At 30.1% G+C, this 24,848-nt stretch overlaps 1 protein-coding gene across 1 annotated transcript in view; it reads left to right on the top strand.

Moving 5' to 3' along the window:
- Nucleotides 1-14,725: 14,725 nt before the first annotated feature.
- LOC142331996 (alpha-N-acetylgalactosaminidase-like) overlaps nucleotides 14,726-24,848 on the top strand; it is a 162,085-nt gene continuing 151,962 nt past the window's right edge. Inside the window, exon 1 of the mRNA XM_075378049.1 lies at nucleotides 14,726-15,058. The gene's annotated coding sequence lies outside the window, so the exon portion shown is untranslated. The remainder of the gene's footprint in view (nucleotides 15,059-24,848) is intronic.

Here is a 24,848-nt window from a genome sequence, read left to right as displayed (position 1 = left end):
TAATGATACTAGACATGAATTTAAAATAAATTGTCACAAAGGGTACTTTTATTTAGTCTCACCATCCTGGCGCCTTAAAAATTCAGGGTTGCCAATAATGAACAGTCAGATTATAACCGATCCTATAATATATTAATCTTTTTTAGGATAAAAACATATTAAATTATCCGTATATATTAAAGAACCTTTATATACCATCTTATATAAACGACTTCATTTATGTTTCTAATAACATAACCTCAATTTTAAAAAGCAGTTACAAAAAAATGTAATTATACATTATAATTGTTTTATTAATTATATTTAATGCTTCATAAAAGATTGATAAGAAATAGCAGTAATAAAAAAATTAAGGAGACATTATTTTATAAAATATCTTTATTATACAAGAAAAATAAATTTGCCGATAATAAGAGTACATAAAATAAAGATAAGAGTAAAAATTAAAAATAAAATCTCGGAAAAAATAAAAGGTAAATAATACTGAAGCCATGTAACGAATGGCTAGAGAAAGAAACAAGGAGGGAGCGAGAGAGATAGATTGAGCGAGAAATTAAGTTATAACCATAATTGTAATTGACTTATGCTTTCACTCAGTATATTTCTTGTAACAAAAATAATAATAATAAAAATTTATTCACTGTACCAAGACGGTATATAAATAAGTATATAAACTGTTGCAAAATACAATTAATTAAAAAATAAAAAAGGAAAAGTTAGCATGATTTAATAACGTAAAATTAAACATTAAGAAACATAAAGAAAAAAGGTAATTAAAATAATAAAATATAATATACGATTAATAGCAACAAATTTTATCGGTAGATAATCTGAATTAACAAATATTTGGTGTGTTAATTTCCAAATATTATTAATATTAATGCTATAAAAGTTTTCTGTTTGTAATAACATAAAGATTTAATGAAATATAATAAAAGTAAAAAAATAATTAACAGATAATACAAGAGAGAGTGCATCACATGATTTTATTAATAAAAAAAACTAAAAAATAAAAATTAATGATTTACTGATTTAATTTAAGCTACAATTAGGATAAGTTAAGAGAAATAGTTGATAATATGGATTCATAGCGAGAAGAGATAATATAATTTGTTTAGATCAAAAATTAATTTAAACGTCAGAAAATCATTTTTAAAAGTATATGTTTGGAGCGTAGCTTTATATGGAAGTGAAACTTGGATGATCAGAGTACCTGAGAAGATAAGATTCGAAACTTTTGAAATGCGGTGCTATAGGAGAATGTTAAAAAACACACGGGTGGATAAAGTAACAAATGAAGAGGTGTTGCGGCGAATCGATGAAGAAAGAAGCATTTGGAAAAATATAGCTAAAAGAAGAAACAGACTTATAGGCTACATATTAAGACATTCTGGAATAATCGCTTTAATATTGGAGCGACAGGTAGAAGGGGAAAAAATTGTGCAGGCAGGCAACGTTTGGAATATGTAAAATAAATTGTTAGGGATGTAGGATGTAGAAAGTATACCGAAATGAAACGACTGTCAAACGATTGAAGACAAAAAAGAGCGAGAAGAGAAAATTAAATTAAAATTTTTATTTTAAGATTAGTATAGTGGATTCCGGATAATCGGAAAATTTGAGGACCGGGACCGCATGGCTCGTTTAAAGTGATATTAATGAAAAATAAGGAGATACATCCAACCCACCGGGTTGGTCTAGTTGGGAACGCGTCTTCACAAATCAGCTGATTTGGAAGTCGAGAGTTCCAGCGTTCAAGTCCTAGCAAAGTCAGTTATTTTTACCCGGATTTGAATACTAGATCGTGGATACCGGTGTTCTTTGGTGGTTGGGATTCAATTAACCACACATCTCAGGAATGGTCGAACTGAGACTGTACAAGACTACACTTCATTTACACTCATACATATCAACCTCATTCGTTCTGTGAATTATTATCTGAAAGGAAATTACCGGAAGCTAAACAGGAAAAAAGAAAGAAGGAGATACATCCAAATACAGTATAGTATAAGAGGTCTGTTCAAAAAATAACCGAAATTTTTTAATTACGCGCCAACGGAGATATTTAGTGACGTGTGTTTGGCAGCATTGTGTTCCGCATAACATCTTCTGTAATCACATGTTCTTTGATCTGTTGATACCTCGTTTAGCTTTCGTGTTATTTTTATCTGAATGCAATATGTTTTAAGTGTTAGTAACGATTTTTGTAATGTACGTTTTTCGGGAGCAACGATACAACGTAAAAGTTTCTGCGAAACTGGAGAAAACTTTCACAGAAATTTTTCAAGTTTTGAAACAAGCTTAAAGAGAGATTCTCTGGCTCGTACGTAAGGCTGTGAATGATTTTCACGATTTAAAAGTGGTCGTCAGTCAATTGAAGATGACGCTCGACCAAGAAGACCTTTGACTTCAACTGATGACACCTGTGTTCAGAAAATCAACGATCTGGTGCGTACAAATCGCCGATTGGCTGTCAGAGAACTTGAAAAAGAGGTTAGAATCTCAATTGGATTATGCCAAGATATTTTAACTGAAAAATTGAACATGCATCGAGTCGCAGCAAAATTTATTCCTCGTTTGATGACCAAACAGCAGAAAGAACATCGAATGGAAGTTTGTCGGCAACGTTTTGAACGAGCCGATGAAGATGAAACATTCATCCGAAGGATCATAAAGGGAGTCGAAAGCCGGGTTGACGGCTACGACATTGAAACAAAAGTTCAGTAATAAAAAATTCGCACATTACAAAAACCGCTACTAATACTAAAACAAGTCGCACTCAAATAACAATACACCAAAAATAAACGAGATATGAACAATCCAAGAACATGTGGTTACAAGGGGGGTTATGCGGAACACAGTGCTGCCAACCGCACGTCACTAAATATCTCCGTTGGCGCGTAATTAAAAACGTTCGGTTGTGTTTTGAACAGACCGTGTATATTAATTATTTAACACCATTTAACATTTTATTACATAGAATTTAATTTCTAATTCAGTATTAAAGTTAAATTGCTGTGCAGTATAGCTTAGAATTATGTGGTGCGTTCTGTTCTTTCGGCGTTAGGTTGGTTGCTCTGTGAATTCATTGGGCGTTTCTCAGTAATAAACAAAAACGTTAGTAGTTTGATTAAACGTGCTTCCTTTCGTTTCGTTTGTCGAAATCAGTAGTTGCGGGAAACGTAATGGTCCTTTTGATAGAGAAACGCATTTTTCAACTTGAAAACGTCTTTCTTGAAGGTATCAAGTATACTGATTTAGTGAAGAAAATGTTTTCTGAAAAGTTTCAAAAACTCCTGTTCCTCACCGCAATGCAGTTTAAACATCGAAAAATTTCGGGCAACAGTCACTGTTGAAGACGCTGATCAAAGCGGAAGACCATCTAAACTAAACGAACAGAAACTGCCTGATATTTCGGATACTATGGACGAAATTCCATCAAAGTTAATGCGAAAGTTAGCACAGGAGCAAGATATCAAACTTGCTACCGCATATATAGCTGTAGTAAAAGAACAGAAACTTTTTCCCTATAAAGTAATGTGTTCAAAAACTGAAAACTACATATCATGCCAAAAAATTAAATTATTGTCAATGGTTTAAACGTTCTCTTCATCAAAATTCAAGAGGTATCGATATTAGGTTTTTTTTTTTTTTTTTTTTTTTTTAAAAATTAAGCGTGGTCTCATCTGGGAAGGAATATTAATTCATAAAATACACGACTAGTTGAAAACTAACCCTCTATAAATTAGACGAACAATCTTTACACAAAGAAAAAATTGGAGTCTGGGTCGGTTTGCGTAGAACGCGTATTGTGGATCCAATATTTTTTGAAAATACAGTTAATAGTGATCATTATTGTGTTATTTTAACAAAGTTCATTAGTCAGTTAACAGAAGTGGAAATCAATCACGGTTGGTTCCAACAAGATGTTGCCACAGCGCACCTAGTTAACAAGTAAAAGACTGTTTTTTCGAAATGACTTAGGTGAACGAATCATTTCGAGCGATTTGTATTCTGTACGATCGCCCGATCTGATTCCTCTAGATTACTTTCAACAGGGGGCAGCGAAACAAGCAATGTATCGCAACAGACCACGCACGATTGACGAAGTAAAAACCACAATAACGGTATACATACGAGACATTCCAGTACATCAGCTGGTTAAAGTGTTTGAAAACAGATTGAAACACGTGCTGTGTTGGACTGATGTTGGAGGAGTCATTTTCAACACCTTTTTTAAACTATTTCAGTTACTGTAATATCCGTTTCTATAAAATAATTAAATAAAAATACAAAGTAATAATTAAGAAAATTTCGTCATTACACTTCCACAATTTCAGTGCACAGCAAATTTTCGACCTTACTGTATAAACAAAGCTGTTAAATTATTTTTGCAATCTTTTACATCATTAATATAAAAATAAAGCTTAGTAAGCAAAACAAAAAGAAGAGATACAAGTCAAAACAATACATTATGGGCCGTGTCTTTTGTGTCTTATGGGCAGTAAAATACAAAAATATATATTTTAATATCTTTTACCTTTTGAAAAACGTTTTCTGTTTTGCTCTGTCGTCTCCCTTCTACGAAGCAGTTCTACTAGCGGGTTTCCTTCACTACCTTTTTGTATAAAATATTTCTGAAGTCTGTTGAATATTTTTGCACCTTGTGTAGATATGCTTTTGATTTTTGGTTCGTCTTCATTTTCGTCAACTTCGTCCAATGTTTTTGAGAAACTATCTTGATTATTTCGTCATCCCTCCTGCACAACTTGAATAATTACGGACTGTGCAGACCAGTACGTAACAAAACTTTTCTCCTAATTGTTAAGGAGAAGTTACTTCCCTCTCTACAGCTTTTGAACAACTTTAACTGACTTACATCAATAATAAAATTGTGTTATTTAAGAGTAAATTAATGAAACACAAGGAAATAGTGCGCATTGTAAGCGGCATTTTAGGCCGTCAACCAGTGTAATTTTATAAGAATTATACCAATATGTTTTTGTTTTTACAAAATTGCCTCAATTAAACGGCTGTCGCGAAATACCGGTGGTTGTATTAACCGGAATATTACACTATACTTATATTAATCACATCAGAAATTTCTTGCGATAATTCCATTTGTAACAAAAAAAGAAATGTTTCAGCACTTCGCTAAAAGGATAACTAATAGAAAAAAAGATTGATCATAAGTGTAAAAAAAAAATTCAAAATTATTAATAGTATAAAATTTTAATTATATAACGACGAGAATAAAAAAATTAATAGGGAAAAATTGTACGCACGGGCTGGTCTAGTGGTGAAAGCGTTTCTCAAATCAGTTGATTTGGAAGTCGAAGGTTCTAGCGTTCAAATCCTAATAAAGTCAGTTATTTTTACACGGATTTGAATACTAGATCGTGGATACCGGTGTTCTTTGATGGTTGGGTTTCAATTAACACACATCTCAGGAATGGTCGAACTGAGACTGTACAAGGCTACACTTCATTTACACGCATACATATCCTCATTCATCCTTTCAATTATTATCTGTACGGTAATTACCGGAGGCTAAACAGGAAAAAGAAGGGAAAAATTGTAGTTGTCAATGGAAACTACATACAGAATGATATTAAAGTTTGGAAACGGCTTCATATTTAAAAACTGAGTGATATTTGGAGGTATAAACAAGTGGGGATCTACACGTTACAAAATTACAATTTTATGGTACCTTTGACATTTTTGTTCGCCCATCTTGGCGGCGATCAAAATCTTTTAATCTGCCGTACTGAATCAAACTTTGTTTTTAAACAGGAAATTGGACGTGTGGTAGATGATTTTAATGTAAAATGTTACAACAAAAACGATGGTAAAAACCGTTTTACGATAAATTATTTTGTTACTGAGTTGTAGGTAATCAAAATTATAAAAACGAAAATGTCCAAATAGTAAAAAAAAAAAAAGTTAATATAAAACCGTAAACATTAAACTAAATTTTAAAATTATATACTGTGATAATTAAAGTAATTAATATCAGTTGACCTAACCGTTTAAGGCGTAGTAGTGTTTCAAATTATTAGTTATTGCGTATTTCTACACTTGTTAGAGTTATTTATTATTGTGAAGGCTGTTATTATTAGTGTTTGGGCCATTAAAGTTTGTTATTAAATGTAATACGGGATGTTTTGTCTTGTTTTATTACTACCACTATGTTTTCGTTTTTACAACTTTAATTGCTTATAATTCGAAAATGAAGGCATTTATTGAGTAATGGATTTCATTGTCGTTTTTCTCGTAAAGATTTACGATCATTGAATAATCCAAGGTAAAAACGTGGTAGTAATAAAACGAGATAAAACGCTCCGAATTTTTTTTTTTTATTTCTTATTAACTTCCGAATTACATCCAATAACAAATTATATACAGTTATAACTTTGAATTTTATAGACTTTTCCGTTTTTGCAAATTTGAATTCTTATAACTCTAAAACGAAGGAATTTAACAAAAAACGGGTTTTCTATCGTTTTAGACATAAACATTTACATAAAAACCATATATCACATCTCCATTTTGCTAATAAAAAAAGTTTAATACAATATGACGGGTCCAAGATCGAGAACAAAACTTTTAAACGCATCAAAAACAGTAATTTTGTAACTACGAGGTGGGGTTATTAAATAACAAGACTAATTCTGCTACAGAAGAGCTGCACATGTACCAAATTCGTACGACCGTCAGCTTCTTTCTTTTTTCTATTTAGCCTCCGGGAATTACCGTTTCGGTATTATTTCAGAGGATGAATGAGGATGATATATGTCAGTATAAATGAAGTGTAGTCTTGTAATGACTCAGTTCGAACATTCCTGAGATGTGTGGATAATTGAAACCCAACCACCAAAGACGACCGGTAACCACGATATAGTATTTAAATCCGTATAAAAGTAACTAACTGCCTTTACTAGGACTTGAACGCCACAACTCTCGACTATTAAATCAGCTGATTTGGAAAGACGCGTTCACCACTAGACCAACCCGGTGGGTTACGACCGACAGATGTATAGTGTGAAGCCTTCTGTTTCGATAGTTGTCACTTCAGTTCCTGCAGACATATTAATCTGACATATTAGATATGACGTATTAGATATCTGACATATTAATCAGACATATTAATCGTTGCCTTCGTTTGGATAACATTTGTGTTTTTGTTTTTCCGAAAAAAAATGTTTTGTTAGAGCAAAGAATTGTCGCGAAAATTTCTTTGGAAAAAACCGTTACTGAAACTTATCTTTTATTAAAAAAAATATACGGTAATGAATATATATCATATGCGCAGGTTATTGAGTTGTTTAAGCATTTCCAAGATGGCGGAGAAGACGTTGAAGACGATGTTCGCTCGGGTGGTTCTTCTACGTCAAAAACGGATAAAAATATTGAAAAAATTGGTAATCTGATCCTGATGGTCAAACTATTAATCAACATTACAATCTTGAGTTCCTTGCTCAATTCCTGGAAAAAATAAAAAATTGACCCAAATTGTGGAAGAACAAGTCACGATTTCTTCATCAGGACAACGCATCGGATCACATTTCACTGTCTGCCACGAGGTTTCTAGCCAAGTATAACATCCCGGTGTTAGACCATCCGCTTTATTCACCTGATCTGGTACCATGTGATTTTTACTTGTTACCCAAAGTCAAATCTGCATTAAAAGGAACAAGATTTCAGACCGTTGGAGCTGTGAAAGAAAAAGCGGCACGCGTCATGAAAGAGCTCACAGAAGAAGACTTCCAGCACCGTTTCGAACAATGGAAAATTCGCATGGACCGTTGTAGAAATAGAGAAGGTGTGTATATTGAAGGGGATAATAACTAAATATGTATAAATTTAAAATAAAAAATTTTACAGCAGTCTCGTTATTTATAGCAACACCTCGTACGTAGATTATTGTATCTATGTACACCCTTGAGGTAAACACTTGTTTCTACCTCCTAGTATCCCTGAATATAAAGCCGTTTCCATACTTTAATATCACTCTATATATGGTTAAATTTGAATATTGAATGTCCAGTTTATAGAAAATTTTATATTGCTATTTCATTTTTTATCAACAAAATAACATTACTTAGGTAAAAGGAAATAATTTAATTATAATTAAATCGGTCTGAAAACATTATAGATGTAGTTTATAATCTATAATACTGATGTACTGATTAATACGTACCTACATCAGTATTATAATACTGATGTAAGTCAGTTATTAAAAAATTGTAACGGAAGCAAAATATTCTTTCTTGTTTGAAAAAATATTAATTGTGTATTACGAAAATAATAAAAAAATATTTATTTTTTTATTTTTTATTTCCAAACAAAACAGTAATTATAAATACATAGAAATAATTAAAATTTTTAATTATATACATGTATGTTATATAATTAATATAGAATTAAAGAAAGATTTGACAAGCCATGTTTTTATCTAGAAAGTTCGTTTTATTAATCTTTTAAATGCAATCTCAAAATATAGTATAATATTTTAGGTGGGATTATTACTTGGCATAATAAATTCAATTTGAAAATTACGAAGAACAAAACAACGGTAATGAATTGCGAGAAAGATGACGATAACGAAACGTTAACTATTAATACAGAAGAACGAGATAAACCAGAAGTTGTAAAATATTATTATTTAAATAATAAAAAGGATAGATGAAGTAAACAAGATATAAAAAAGCAAAATTAAGTAGGAAATGCCATTACTAAATTCAAGAATTATTAAACAATCCTTAAGAATATTTGTCTTTGAATGAACTCTTTTTGTTAACAAACCACGGGTAGAAAATAACGAATAAAAAAAGATAATAAAAGAATTTTAAATGCGATGTAAACAGGAGAATGTTAATATTAGGTTGGCTGATAGTATACGAAATGAAGAGATTTAAAAATATTACTGTATAACAGCATGCTAAACCCGATGAAAAAATTATATTCAATTCTGCAAGTGACACCTTCATTCTTTTCGTAACAGGATAAAAAACATTAACTGAGATTAATACTCATTTTCCTTTAAAGCATTATTTATTATAATCAAAAGGAGTAAACAGAATGATGCATGAAGGAAGTAATAAACTTTCAGGAGGTGTTCTATTGATGAAAATAAAGAAAAAAGTTTATATAAAAATAGGTTCGAAACGCTTCGTTAGCGAGTGACGGCTGACGAAGATTACACCCTGATCTCTGCGCCTTCGGTAAAATTAAGTTACAATGTAATCCTTGGGATCCGAATTAAAAGGTTCATTTTAAATAAAATTAATTTTTAATCACCTTTAAAGATGTCTAAAAAATTATTCTGATTTTCAAATTTTTATAAAATATTTAATTATTTTATTTTATAATATTGAACATTTTGTTTCTGCCACATTTTGATATATTTGTTTAAAAAACCTTCGAAATTCTTACGTTTGTATTTAGTTTTCCTGAAATTTATTCGTACCATTTTACTCGAAATCAAATTCTCTACGTATTTATTATCCATTTAACGAAGTTATTTTACGCCAAACAGATCATACTGTTTTTCGATCCCAATCTTTCTGTTTTACCCCACATTTCTCAAAAAATTACTAAGAATACAGTTCTTTAATTCTTAAAAAAAATGTTTCAAATCAGATTTCATATAAAACCACTAAATTTACTGCTTAATTTGGATTCCAAAATTTCTCAGAATTACAGTCTGGCTTAATTTTATCGAAGGTGCAGAAATCAGGGAAACCTTTTTCACTGGCTGACAATTTCTAACGAAATGTTTCCCAACTTATGTTTATATGATCTATTTTCTTTACTTTCATCAGTAGAACCAGAAATTTTGTTAAATTCTTCGTGATTCCTCTTTATAAAGCAACCAAGTTACGCCGGTCTGCGTGGCGCGAGTGGTAGTATCTCGGCCTTTCATCCGGAGGTCCCGGGTTCGAATCCCGTACAGGAATGATATTTTTCATTCGCTACAAAATTCCATTTCCATATAAAATTTAACCTCTTTCTATAGGAAAACAATGAATAATGAATAATAATAGCAGCTACTATCAGTTAGCGATAAAAATTACTCAAAGTTGTTTATATAAAAAGGTAATTTCATAAGAAAGCTACCTATTGTAACGGGTACCATGATTCGACTTCCGGAAATGTTCGACATTTCTTCACATTTCACATCCTCCAGACCCCAAAACCACCGTCAGTTCAAAAGTTTATATATATATATTTCACTTTCTTGTGAACACAACTGCCGTAACTTTGCGCCAGTCACTTTCAAATTGAAACATAAATACAACGACCCGAAAAAAAAAATCGCTATAACTTTCTTATTAAGTAAAATATCGAATTCGTTTAAAGTTCCTACCATTTTTTGGATAAGGGCCTAAAACTTATCCAAGTAAAGTTTTTTTGATATCACCAACCACTGACTCAGGAGGTGGAAAAAATGGAGTTTCGATAAAAAAAAATCATACCTTCCTTAATAGGCACAGTATCTAATCGGCTTAAAGTGGTCGTTAGTCCTTAAACATTACCTAAAACTTTTGTTTGAAATAATTTTTGATATGACCAACCCTTACGGCAAGAGATGTCCAAAATATTGCTGGAATTGTACGAAGATAAGGTTTGTCGTACGCTAAACATGTAAAACTTTTTTTCACATGCAACCGTTGTCGTATTGAGTAAAGAGTAAATTTGAAGTTTTTCTTAATTTTAAGGAGGAAATCTTTTTTATACCCTACTTACCACCGGTGAAATCTACCTTCGCCTTCCGGTATTTCAAAAGGGATTTTTTTTTTAATACAATCCTTTCAATCAATTAAACAAAATTAAAAAAAAAAATTCTCCTGATGATAACATAATGCCGAAAGCATTCGTTTTTTTGTTTGTTTGCTGTAATTTGATTTCAGTTTGTTTTTAATTATATTAGGCTATTTATGATTTCAATTCATTTTCATTTCATTGAAAATTTTTAAAGATTTCTCGAAATTTCAGCAAGTTTTTTTTTAACAATAAAAGAATGAATACCTTAAATACATAAATTACATTACCCGAAGATAACTTAATAAGAAAACAACACATTCTATTTAACATTATTATTTTTTTACTATATTTTCGACATTATTATTTTATTTAACATTTTATTTTATTTAGCTTAACTAATTTAAAGCTTTTTAAAAAAATGTATATACAGCCTATTAAGTTACGGAATGATTAATTAAAGGCTGTTTTAATCGTTAATTATTATTATAAAAAACTTTGCTGGTACTTAAAAGAGATAAACAATCAGTTCCTTTCCTCATTATAATATATATATATATATATATATATATATATAGTGAGAAAGAAAGAAAGAAAGGAAGAGAGAGTGAGAGAGTGAGAGATAGAGCGAGTGAGAGGGAGGGGGAGCTTTAGCAAATTCTGCTATCTTGAAATTATTTATTTTTGGCTTAGAAATCATCATACCCCAAGCACCCAAGCGGTTACCATAGAGCAAGCAACACATTAATTTTAAATGGAAAGAGAAGGGTTGTTATAATATATGTATTTTAAAGGGCACTGAAAAGAAAAACTTTTATTTAAAAATCTTCGGTTTCTAACAACCCCGACCAAAATAGTAACCATCAAATTTTGCATGACTAGTTTCAAAAGTAGTCTATTAAATAACTGTTTACCAGTAAAAAACTAAAAAAAAAAGAAAAATTTAATAAATTTCTATACCGCAAAAAGATCTATTTTTCGGTGTGAACCCACTACCTTTGAAACAGTGTAGGCCACTTTTGTAGCTGGCTATGAAAAATATTACACGATTACAATTTTGGTTAGGGATACTTTAAAACTTTTATTTTTCTATGCCTTTTAAAATAACCTATTATAAAACTACTCTTTCCATCTAAAATTTATGAGATGTCCGCCCCCCATAGGGGTCACGAAACCCATTAGGGGTTAAAGATCACGAAATCCATTAGGAGTTTTATGATCTTTTTGAAAAAAGAAGTTGACCACAAAATTGTTATATTTCTCTGGCAAGGATTAATTAATCTTATATAATGAACGAATTTTTATATTCAAAAAATCTGTTTTAATTGATAATTTAAAAATTCGGTTAAAAATATGCAATATATAAAAAGAGTGTTTTTCGACTTTTGGAAAAGGGGAGGGATAATTTGGAGGTAATATATTTGTTTTTAAATGGTAAAATAAGTAAGTGAGCTACGCATGTACTGGCTTAATATAAAATGGGGTTAGGTTTCAAAAACCTTTTAGAAATTAACACCAAAGAAACTTATCTATCCCAGTACCTGGAGATACTAATCCCAAACATTTAACAACAAATTTCTCCCATATACACGAGTTTTGTGCCAAATTTAATCAAAATCGGTCTATCCAGTCAAACGTTATTAAGCTTAAAAAACGCCAAGAGATGTACTTCCATACATGCGAACATTATCCACCATTTTTACATGCTTTTCTTAAGGTCACTTTCGTTCCAAGGTTAACGGTTTACGGTCCCACGGAGTAGTACACATGCGCAGTAGGTACATACTTACATATGTTTTGGTATATTTTAATAAATTAATAACATTAACTTTAATGAAATTATACTAAAAACATTGTAATTATTTTTTTGTTGAAGTCCCCGAGTCATAAAACATAGAAAACTGAAAAATCCCGTACCCCAATTTTTTGACCGATTCCATATTATTTCTTTCTTACAGCGTACCTCTAGAGAATTCGTTCTCAAAGTGGGGGATAACGCCCCCTTTTGAGCGCTGGAGGCCTTCAGGGAAGCGGTATAAGGCCCACAGAAAACCGGGGCCCACAGAAAACCGGGTTCAGGCGGTCTAGGAAGGCGATGGCGATGACGATCGGGTTGGTCTAGTGGTGAACGCGTCTTCGAAAATCAGCTGATTTGGAAGTCGAGAGTTTCAACGTTCAAATCCTAGTAAAGGCAGTTACTTTTATACGGATTTGAATACTAGATCGTGGATCTTGATGTTCTTTGGTGGTTGGGTTTCAATTAACCACACATCTCAGGAATGATCGAACTGAGACTGTAGAAGATTAAAAACAAAAGGCAAAACTTATGTTTTCCTGATTTTCAAACTAAAATTAAATACCTGCTACACTAGTACAAAAAATAAACGAGACAACTATATTTTATTATAAAAAATTATTGTATTCAAACTACTTCAACTTTGCAAGCAAGAGGCTTAGAGAGAGACGAATAAAAAAAAATTAAAGCTTGAATACTCTACTTTTTGATAGTGTACTTCAGTTTTCAAAATCATGAAATTAAAAAAAAAAAATCAATAAGAAGGAAAGTTATAAAAATTTGAAAATTTTTCTTCGTGTTTGATCGAGCGCATTGGGAAATGAATTTTTTCTGTAAACTACATTTAAATCGTTTAAAAGCTTAAAACTTTAATCTCTTTCTTGTATGTATCTCTACGATTTTTCTGAACCGAAATAAACCACTTTAAAGACAAAAGGCCACCTTTGTCTTTAATTGTGCATATCATCCGATCAAAACAACGTATCGATATAAATAAATATGAAAATTAAAGGTTTTAATCCAGCTGATCTAGCTTTAATGACAAATTGCGATGTCTTTAATGTAGCGTTTATTGGTTTTTGTTAATTTTCTGCCGAGATACTGAAATCTTTAAAGATTGAAACTGCAACATGTACCACCCGCTTTCAGTTTAACCCAAGATCAATTGAATATGCTACGACTATTGTTGTTATATAGCTATATTGATACAATTGTAATTTTTTTTTATGTAATTTTAATAAAAATACTTCCAAATATGATTAAATATGCATTTTAATTGCTCTCAATTAAAATTGCTCTCAATTATTAAAATATAAGTTTCAGCTCAGAAATAGGATATGCCACATTTAAAAATAATAATTGCAACTGCTGTTTTAAGAGCGCATCTTAAAAACAGCTATTGCAATTATTATTTTTAAATTTAAAAATTTTGGAGGGGCTAGAAAATTTTTGATTCTCAATGTGGGCGATGGGCGAAAAAGTTTGAACATCAATGCTCTAGAGCTACGATTGCCAGAAAGGTAAAAATAAATAATCTAATCTGTAAAATCGAATGTAATTGAAAGGTCGTTCTTAAAATTATAACTATTGTTAGAAATATATTGAAGACAAAACTAAAACCTGATTATAGTTGAGTAATGAAGTTTAATTAGAAAATTACGTAACAAGAGTTACTAAAATGTAATATTAAAAAACAGAAATATATATATATATATAAAACCTGTAAACTAAAGAACACAATAATATAGTTCAATTTAAAAACCTAAAGTTAAAATTATATATATATATATATATATATATATATATATATATATATATAAACTTGTATTGGGTAGTAGAGAAAGTGTAATAAAGCCTATCCTATGTTAAAAAGGATTAAAAATAAGTAGTGGCAACTATAAGCAGAGGGGGAAATAGTGGGTAGTTTTGGTGGGGATGTTTTTTAAAAAAAAGATAACAGATACGTTAGCATTCATAAATTATTCGTAATGTATTTTTTCGAAGTCAATATTAAAATAAAGGAATACTTGTATAAGATTTAAGAAAGGGTGGGAGTAACGAACTAAGAAAGATAGCATGTTTAAAGGAAAGAGAAAGAAAGAGAGGGGATAATTAAAGCGAGAGAGAAACATCCAAAGAACGACGGTGTAAATCCATCACTACTACTATTCAGTACTAACCGTGAATTAGTTAGGTACGGACGGACATTGTGGAATCATTACGCAAACCTTAACGAAGGATTATCGTATAAAATTAAAAAAAAAAAACAATGGAAAATTTTATAACGTCAATTAGATAGTGTTTAATTTTTCAAAGGTACCACTTAAATAAAAAAATTACAAAATTATTGAAAATAGAATTAATAGTTTTACAGTGGATACCGAAAAAATCAGTAAAAGTGTTGTGATTTGTTTACAAAAAAATAAATAGTGCTTTATTTCGTAAGAAAATAAGCACTGATTTTGTGATATTACTTTTATATTAGTTCTAAAAATTTAGGTAAGTACAATTTATTTTTATAATTATTTATTATCTTTATTAATAACAATAAAAAATTATTAATTATTATTATTATTAATCTAATAATAAAATACTGTTTAAAAGATTTTTAAAAAAATTATGTTTCCAAAGGGTAAATGACTCTTTCTCATCAAAATGTATTTCAACGTTAGCCGCATATGATCAACGCCGCTTAGAATGATATTTAAATAGCTCTAGCATAATGTTATTAATTTTTATAAACTGTTTGAAGAAAAGTACGTTATACTTTCGGTCGGATGGTGTGAGTGAGATGAGGGGATGAAAATGAATTTCGTTTACGTTTTGAAATATCAGTAGTACGAAAATATCATTCATTTAAATTGAGGTTTCCTTATATATATATATATATATATATAAAGATTTGTGGCTCAAAAATCTCCAAAACTACTACATTAATTTATTTTAAAATTAGGTGTAATTTAGGAGTATGTTTGAATTTGTGCATGTGAAAATTTTATGAAGATTGATTCGGAGGTTCTAGAGTTACGCTCAACTAAATTTGAAAAAAAAATTGAGCGGAGCAAGTTAGAAGGTAGGTTCTTTATGATGCTCTAAGTTGGAAAGTTGACGTCTCTTTAACTGCGGTATCTATTTTTAGCAATATTAAACACAATTAATATATATATATATATATTAAAATCAAATTAAATTAATAAAAAGACGGTCTTCTTGCGCAGAACTGCGCAAGATTTTTTCATTCGGTGCTTTATGTACCCCTTTAATGCAAGACAATTTTCTTTTATTTTAGGAAAAAACCAGATAAATCTGTATTATAACGGTAAAGATTAAAATATAACTAAACAATGTTTGTTAGTAATAATTTTCTTAAGCATGGCCCGTTGGTATAAGTATATAATTATAATTAATATACAAAAAACCGCTTACCAACAATTGAATTCGAAGCGTTCAAGCGCTTTCGGACTTACATTCCATCTTCAGGAACTCTAATATTCGTCCTATTTATAATATTAAAACTTCACATGAAAAACTATATAAAAAATCATGATATTTGCATAAAACTTAACAGTTGGTCGTCATATGTATAAAATGATGTCAACGTAAACGTCTTGGCAATTTGGTGGCCTCAACTGTTGTTTTTGGACAACAGTTGGACAAATATCACGATTTTTTTTACAATTTTACATGTGAAGTTTTAATTAATATTATAAATAGGACGAATATGAGAGTTCCTGAAGATGGAATTTTAATTCCGAAAGCGCTTGAACCCTTCGAATTTAACTTACTGTTAGCTTATTGAAATACAGAAACTGAAAAAAATGTAGAAAATTACGATTAACTGATTAAACTAATTAATATTATTTAAAATAACAATTTTTTATATTATTCTGAAACGTCCAACATACAAATAGGATGGTCTGTACCGTATAGTGTACTAGTTTATACTATATTAACACTATAACACTATATTTAAACTATAACTCTCGAAGTCGAAAGTTCTAAAGTTGAAATTCTAGTAAAGGATTTCAACTTTTACACGGATTTGAATACCAGATCGTGGATACCGGTTTCTTTGGGTTTCAATAAACCGCACATCTCAGGAATGGTCGACCTGAGACTGTACATGACTACACTTCATTTACATTCATACGTATCATCTCATTCATCCTGAAGTAATACCTTATAGTGGTTCCAGAGGCTAAACAAAAAAGGAAACGTTTACATCTAACTCTTTGTGGTCTTTACTGCATCATCAGCTACATAATTAAAATAATAATATGTAATTATTTAATTATTATTATTTAATACGCTGATTTAATTAGATTTGGTTATCTCAATAATACATATGATTTATTTAAATAAAATTCAAACACAGTGGGTTAAAATCGTAAGGAAAACAAATCCCCCAACGAAGTAGAGGTGATTCAAATAAAAAGTTCATAACTTATTATTTCTGGAAATAATTTATATCGTTGATTATGAATCAACTCATGTAAAACGTATTTTGTTTTCTCTGAGAGTATTGATGTTCACGATACAAATAGATCGTGAAATAACACTGAGAGGACGTGTTCGTGTTTTAAGTATGAATGTCTCGTACATTTTTCGAAATTAGTACACGTCGATGAGCAACAGTATGTTTGACTTAAGAGAAGAAGCAATAGCAAAATCATATTACTCTTCACTTGACGTAGTATGTCTTGCATAATAATATATATGTTATTTGTTTAAATACCTAAACAAATTTCGAAAGACACACTTCACAACCCTTACAATCTTCTTTTAGTTTGATTAGGCATTAAACATTTACATATCTTCAGAGATAAAAACACTATAAAAAAATAAATAAATAAAAATCATTTTTAAGAGGTAAAATCCTTAGAGAGGATACTTATTATTAAAAAAACCAATAATTTTATCAAAAATAATATTTTATCTAAGTTACAGATTAAAAAAATTAATAAATAAAGGATATACGAGATCGCCACTCTACCGATCTGCGGAGCGAATGGAGTGGATTAATTCATCAGGCATAAATACATATACAACTAAGAAATATTTTCATTAAAAAAAGAAAATTATATAAATGAACCGGTTTTTATTCATTTATCACGTCGATGTAACTTAACAGTGTTCTCTATACTAACAGAATTAAATTTATACTAATACTACCAGAACAGCTTTATATATAACGATAAAATTCAATTCTTCATTTTTATTAAAAAATGATTAAGAATTAAATTTTTTTTCTCTACACTGTTAAACTAATTAAGCTTAAAAATAAATCATTATTTTAGGAAAATTAGAGGTTGCATTTAAATGGTTCTCGAGTTGGCATAAACGAAATCTTATACACACACCAGTGAGAGAGAGAGAGAGAGAGAGAGAGAGTGAGAGGCTAAGAGTGAGAGAGATAGAATTACATAAAAAATACATGGAAGAAAATTTATGAGAGACGTAACAGTTTGTAAAAATTACTCTTAATATTAATACTAAAAATTTCTTCCTAAAATACTATAAGGAGAAAGTAAAAAAGAAGAATAATTTTTTAAGTTACGCAAAATTAAACTCTAATTTATGTTATGCACTTACTAAAGTATATCACAAATATACTTTTCGCTTTTATTATTTATGTTTTTTTTTTTTTATTAAAATTCAGATTACGCAAAAAAATTTTCTCAATATTCATTAACCTAATAGATTACTATGCAAAGTAATTTATAATATTTAATTCATAATTTAATTAAATAAAAGAAAGAGAGTAGCTCTGTAATTTCTCTCTATTTTCAGATTACATGAGTAGTAAAGAATCCCACACAATATGAATTAAACAGTACATTGTTATTTTTATCAATGAATGAAGAAATTTTTTACGTTAAAGTCATTCGACAATTATATTTCTATATATATATATATATTTTTTTTTTTTTCTAAAGTCGATACTTTCGAGAATCATATTCCTCTGCACTACACAAATTATATTAATCCGATCAACCTAAGTACAGAATAAATAAATAAAATAGGATAACACCTACCTTATCCATACTAAATGCAAGAGCGCTTTCGCTAGTTACTCGCATCATCAGTTGCTACATATAATTTTTTTTTCAAATCATTTGTATCAAATTACACATTAAAATTGAAATTAAAAATCATCCTACAGTATTTTTAAGATTTAAAATTAAAAATTGTAAAAAAATAATCTTTCCCAAATTAAAATCAAAACAGAAATAAAACTAAAGATTTTTAAATTTAATTTTTTTTTTAAATTTAAATTAAAATATATATAAAAGGATCCCCAAATTTAGTGAATGATATTTTCGTACAACATATCTCAAAAGAAAACTTACTTTTAACCCCCTCACACCCATCATACGACCGAAAGTAATACCGTACTTCTTCGAAGTCTGTAACAATCTCGAGTAGTATGAAGTAACACTATAAGTGTTACTTCAAACTACTTACTTTATAGCTCCTGATTCTTTTCAACTTTTTTGCTTCCTTGTACGTAGTAAAGAAAGTATTTTCAAATTTCAGCGGAAATATCAGTTTTGATCATCACTGAATCCATTTTGACTAGTTTCGGCGTGACGTCTGTACGTACGTACCTCGCATAACCCAAAAAAACGATTAGACGATTAGTCATAAGATGTTGAAATTTTGTCTTTCCGGACTTTTGTAACATTTAGTTCTGCATCTCTCCTTTTGATTGCAATCAACAGGACCAAAAATGTCCAAAAAAATCCAAAATTCAAAAAATTTGAATGTTGGACTTTTTCATAACTGCAGTATTAAGCCCTCATTGAGAGCTTTTCAACATTATACCATAAGTTGCACTTATTTTCATTGGTTCCACAGTTATAGCCAAATTAAAGTTTAATTAATGAAATATTTGGATCTTACAAGGGGAAGGCACATGGCTCGAATCTGACTGCAATCTCCTTTCTTTCAAACTTTTTTTTTTTAAATTTAATACATTGATTTATTAATAATTATTAACGTTCGACTGTAAAAATCTTTTTAAAATAAATAATAATTCAATAATAACAATAAAAAATATGAAAAAATATCAGAAGTTATTAATGAAATAAAATTTTACGTACTTTTCATTAAAAAAAAAAAAAAAATGTGTATATGTAATTTAATAGGCGTACAAGGAAGTCATGTGGTGTCCACATCAAATTTTTTGATTTTCTGTGAAATATTTTTTAATCTTGTAAATAACAATTTTCAAAACTTAGATCCATCCTTGATATGAACAGACTTTACTTATTCCCATAAAACCTTTTCTTCCTTGTACTTTGATTTTATTTTCAGGTAGATTTAACAATGCTAATCACATGTACAGTATTCCCATTAATAATAACGCTAGTATTTCTGTTTTGTTTTACAAATCGAAATTCCTGTGTTTTACCAGATGAAAGGTTCTCTTGGAATGATCAAATGATCAAATTGATTTAATTTGTAATAAAATCAACCCGTACTAATTTGCTTTGAAGCGCCTTAATAAAATACAAAGCTTGTCATTACTAAGTATTTATTACGTCAAACATATATTCTCGTATATGTGGTGACATTACATAGGAGCCCTAACAGATGTGTAAGGCTCCCAAAAAAATTCAGAACTAGTTTTTAAGATACAAAAATGGGCTGTCAGATCATTAATTAGCGCCTACAAGTATGAATCGTATAGATTTACATTTAAAAAATTAAATATATTACTTTATCTATAAGTTCATATTTATGAATGTATAGTCTTTACCAAAACAAATGGTCATCTAATTTAAACAAATAACAAAATCCACTTTCACCATAACAGACAACGAACTGTTTTCGCGTAATTGAACGTAATACTTCGGCTTTCAAGAAAGGGCCTTATTATGTTACCGTTGCAAATTTTAATAAATTGCTAAGACATTTAAAATGTCTTCCCACCAATATATTTAAAATACAATTAATACAGTTTCTTTTACGGAAAATATATTGTAAATATACTGTTGATTGATTTGAGTACATTGAATTTTAGTAAAAAATTGTCGTTGTTGCGATCAACACTTGTTTTATTGGTATGAGGAAAGTATTTTTCACGTTTAAAGAATCAATCAAGTAATGATCTGAATGCATAGTCTAATTGAAGTTAGATATAGGAAAGGTTTTTTTATGAAACCCTTGGTGTTAGATTAAGGCGCGGGGATTGCGCTTTAACGAATCGGGTAATTTGACAGTTAAGGGTTGTAAGTTATGGAAGATAGTAGTGGTTACCCACCGGGTTGGTCTAGTGATGAACGCATCTTCCCAAATCAGCCGATTTAGAAGTCGAGAGTTCCAGCGTTCAAGTCCTAGTAAAGTCGGTTTTTTACACGGATTTGAATACTAGATCGTGGATACCGGTGTTCTTTGGTGGTTGGTTTCATTAACCACACATCTCAGGAATGTTCGAACTGAGACGGAACAAGATTACACTTCATTTACACTCATACATATCATCCTCACTCATCCTCTGAAGTATTATCTGAACGGTAATTACCGGAGGCTAAAAAGGAAAAAGAAAGAAAAGTAGTAGTGGTTGGAAGAGGCCATGCGAAGGCGATAGGTTGAGTAAATACACTGATGGAAATGTCTGCCGAGACATTTGCATAGGTGGTTTCCTGACAGAAGTCATACTGATGACTGTGTTGTGCTATCAAGTTTAGAGGGTCTAAAACATGACCTCCGGTCAGCCCATCAAAGCTAGGAAGGGGGTGGTGTGGCGATCAGGATCTTCACAAGGCATGTGAAATCAGGATATTGATTAATTTTTAAATAGTAATTAAAAAAAAAAACGATTAATCTACATCCCGTTTGACGAATACGTACGAGTAAATATGCGCTCAAAATAATTTTAAATAGCGAGTTAAAATTGTGAATTATTTTATAAAACTTTTTATGTTTAATGTATATATTTACCTTAACATTATTTCAGGTGTTTGTATTTCAATAATAAGTATAAATGTTAAAACCGCGTATTTTACATCTTATAATTTGTTTTATATTTATAATTTATCTTATACTGATATTATCAATGTAATGTATTTTTATGTAGCGATCAGAATAAAGATTTATTTCTTCTCTATATTACTTTGTTACATAATTTTTAATCTAGGTAACACATTTCCGCAATTTCTGGTTTATTTTTTTACAATCCTTTTCAGTTATATATCATAACTATTTTGCTTTTTGTTTTGAATGAGCAGGAATTAACAGCTATGGTCATTAGCCCGGTGGAAATTGGTAGCGTATGAAAAAATACCTACTTGACCTGAATTCAAACCCGGGTCCTCCGCATGAAATACCGAGACGCTACCTATTCAGCCACGGAGGTCGGCTCATAACTCTTCTTTTACACTTTTAGTTTTTTTACATTCCTATATTTTGTAATTTTTTTTATTTAACTTAATTTTATTATAATATTCGTTAAAGAATTATGATTTTGTAGAAATTCTCTAAGTTTCCATTTTTAATGAAATAAATAAACAGGTTCAGATTTATAAATAATTAATAATATACGATCGATATATGTGTATACTTATTTTATTTGTTAATTAGTTATAATTTCCTTGATGTAGTATAATAAGTTTAAGGAAAAAATTTATAATTTAAATATACTCTACAAAGTTATTATTATAAAGTAATGATATACGTATTTAAAAAAAAAAAAACAAAAAAACGGCTAAAACCCTAGTGCAACCATGTTGCTCTACAGCATTAATATAAAGTAATGTTATATATTTTTAAAAATCCCTTTCGGCACGCCGGATGGCGGAGGTAGATTTCACCGGTGTTAAGCAGGAGACAAAAAAGATTTCCACCTTAAAGTTAAGAAAAACTTAAATTTACTCAATACGACAATGGTTGCATGTGAAAAAATTTCACGTGTTTAGCATACGACATCTTACAACTCCAGCAACATTTTGGTCTTCCCTTGCCGTAAGGTTTGGTCATATCAAAAATTGTTTCAGACAAAAGAAGTTTTAAGTAATGTTTAGAGGACCACTTTAAATCGATTCGATACTGGAAGTATGATTCTTTTTTCTCTTCGAAACCCCATTTTTTCCACCCCCTGGGCCAATGGTTGGTGATATAAAAAACTTTACTTAGAAAAGTTTTAAGCCCTTATCCAAAGAATAGTAGGAACCTTAAACGAATTATTTCTAATAACTATTTTACTTAATAAGAGAGTTATAGCGATTTTTTTTCTTTTGGTCATCCCTTGCCGTAAGGGTTGGTCACATCAAAAGTTGTTTCAGGCAAAAGTTTTAGGTGATGTTTAGAGGACTAACGACCACTTAAACCGATTCGATGCTTTATCTATTAAGGAAAGTATGATTTTTTTGTTTTTCAAACCCTATTCTTTCCACCCCCAAGCCCAATGGTTATTGATATCAAAAAACTTTACTTAGATAAATTTTAGGTCCTTATCCAAAGAATAATAGAAACCTTAAATGAATTCAATATTTTACTTAATAAGAAAGTTATTCGATATATTTTTTTTCGATAAAGTCCCCATTTCTACCCGCATGGTCTGATTTTGCCCATTAACGAACTGGACCGAGGTTTTTGGTTGTTATATTTTATGTAAAAATTTGAAAGTGATTGGCACAAGATTACGGTAGTTATCGTATCCACAAGAAAGTGACATATATATATATATATATATATATATATATATATATATATAAACTTTTGAACTGACGGTGGTTTTGGGGTCTGGGGAATGTGAAACGCGAAGATATGTCGAAATTTTCCGGAAGGCCAATCATAGTACTTATTACAATAGGTAGTTTTCTTATGAAATCTACCTAAAAATTGGCTATAAGTCTTGGCTATCGTCTTACCTAAGTCTTGGCTATCGTCTATAAAATTGGCTATCGTCTTACCCCGAATCCCCTAATTTTTCTCCTTCCTTTCCTACCACAGATAACAAGCATGCTGAAAATCTATTTCCAGTGGTCTAGACGCTTCTCTGGATGGGCTTATTTTATTTTAATTCTGTTCTGAATGACCTGAAAATAAATCATCAAGCAGTGACAGACCTTCAAATTGATTCTCAAGTAAGTAAAACCCTCAGAAATTTCCTCAATTAAGGAATAAATCAGGATTTTTTTGAAGAGTTCTTATAAATGAGGATTATTTAAAGAGACACAAGTGAGGGGCCCGATGATGCTTGATGACATATCTATGGGTCATTCCTAGCAGAATAAAAAAAAAAATCAGCCTGATCCATCCAGTAGAACACCCAGATGAACTGGAAATACGTTAACAGCCCAATTTTTTAAATACATAAGAGATCATATTTCCGTCTTAAGTTTATTACTAAAAAATGTAATATAAAGAAAAGTGAAAGATAAAATTATTCTAAGTAACTGTAAATTTATTTATTTCATATATATTTTTTTTTTATAATGGATGACTTCATTGTTTTAAGTGACGAGAATTTTTAACATTAAAACTAGTATTTGTTTGATACGGTAAACAAGGGGTCTAATATTAAACAAAATTACAAGATAATTATGTAACATGAAGCGTATCTAGGCTATCGGGAAGGTGGTATAAGAAACACGCAAATAAGGCCACGGTTGGCCTACATACCAACATTCATTATTGTTAATTCTAGTAACATCACTTTTAGTTACCATATATATATATATATATATATATACAAAAATTCTTTTTGTTGTATACTTTTTTAAGTGTATTCTTACAATATTATACAGGCCTAAAATAACGTTTAATAACCTTTAATAAGGACCTGAATAAAATGACAGCATTAAAGATCTTCTTTCAACAGATTGGTCCTTTAAAACCTTCCACTTTATTCTAAGAATGACAATTGTGACCTATTATTATTAAATTATCTTCCACAATACTTCTACTTAATATAAATCACAGTTTTCAAAAAAAAAAATTAAATTAAATTTACATAATTTTACTACTTTCGAGCAATCTTCACATGATTTAAAAAAAAAAGATCCCTTTCGGCTCGCCGGATGGCGGAGATAGATTTTCACCTTAAATTTAAGAAAAACTTCAAATTTATTCAATACGACAATGGTTGCATGTGAAAAAAGTTCCACATGTTTAGCATAAACAAGCCCCATCTTCTTACATTTCCAGCAATGTCTTCCCTTGCCGTAAAGGTTAGTCATATCAAAAACTGTTTCAGACGAAAGTTTTAGGTAATGTTTAGAGAACTAACGACCAATTTAAACCGATTAGATACTGTGTCTACTTATGGAGGTATGATTTTTTT

Source organism: Lycorma delicatula, chromosome 11, assembly GCF_047948215.1.
Source record: "Lycorma delicatula isolate Av1 chromosome 11, ASM4794821v1, whole genome shotgun sequence".
Lineage (NCBI taxonomy): Eukaryota > Metazoa > Arthropoda > Insecta > Hemiptera > Fulgoridae > Lycorma > Lycorma delicatula.
This window is presented reverse-complemented; position numbering and strand designations above follow the sequence as displayed.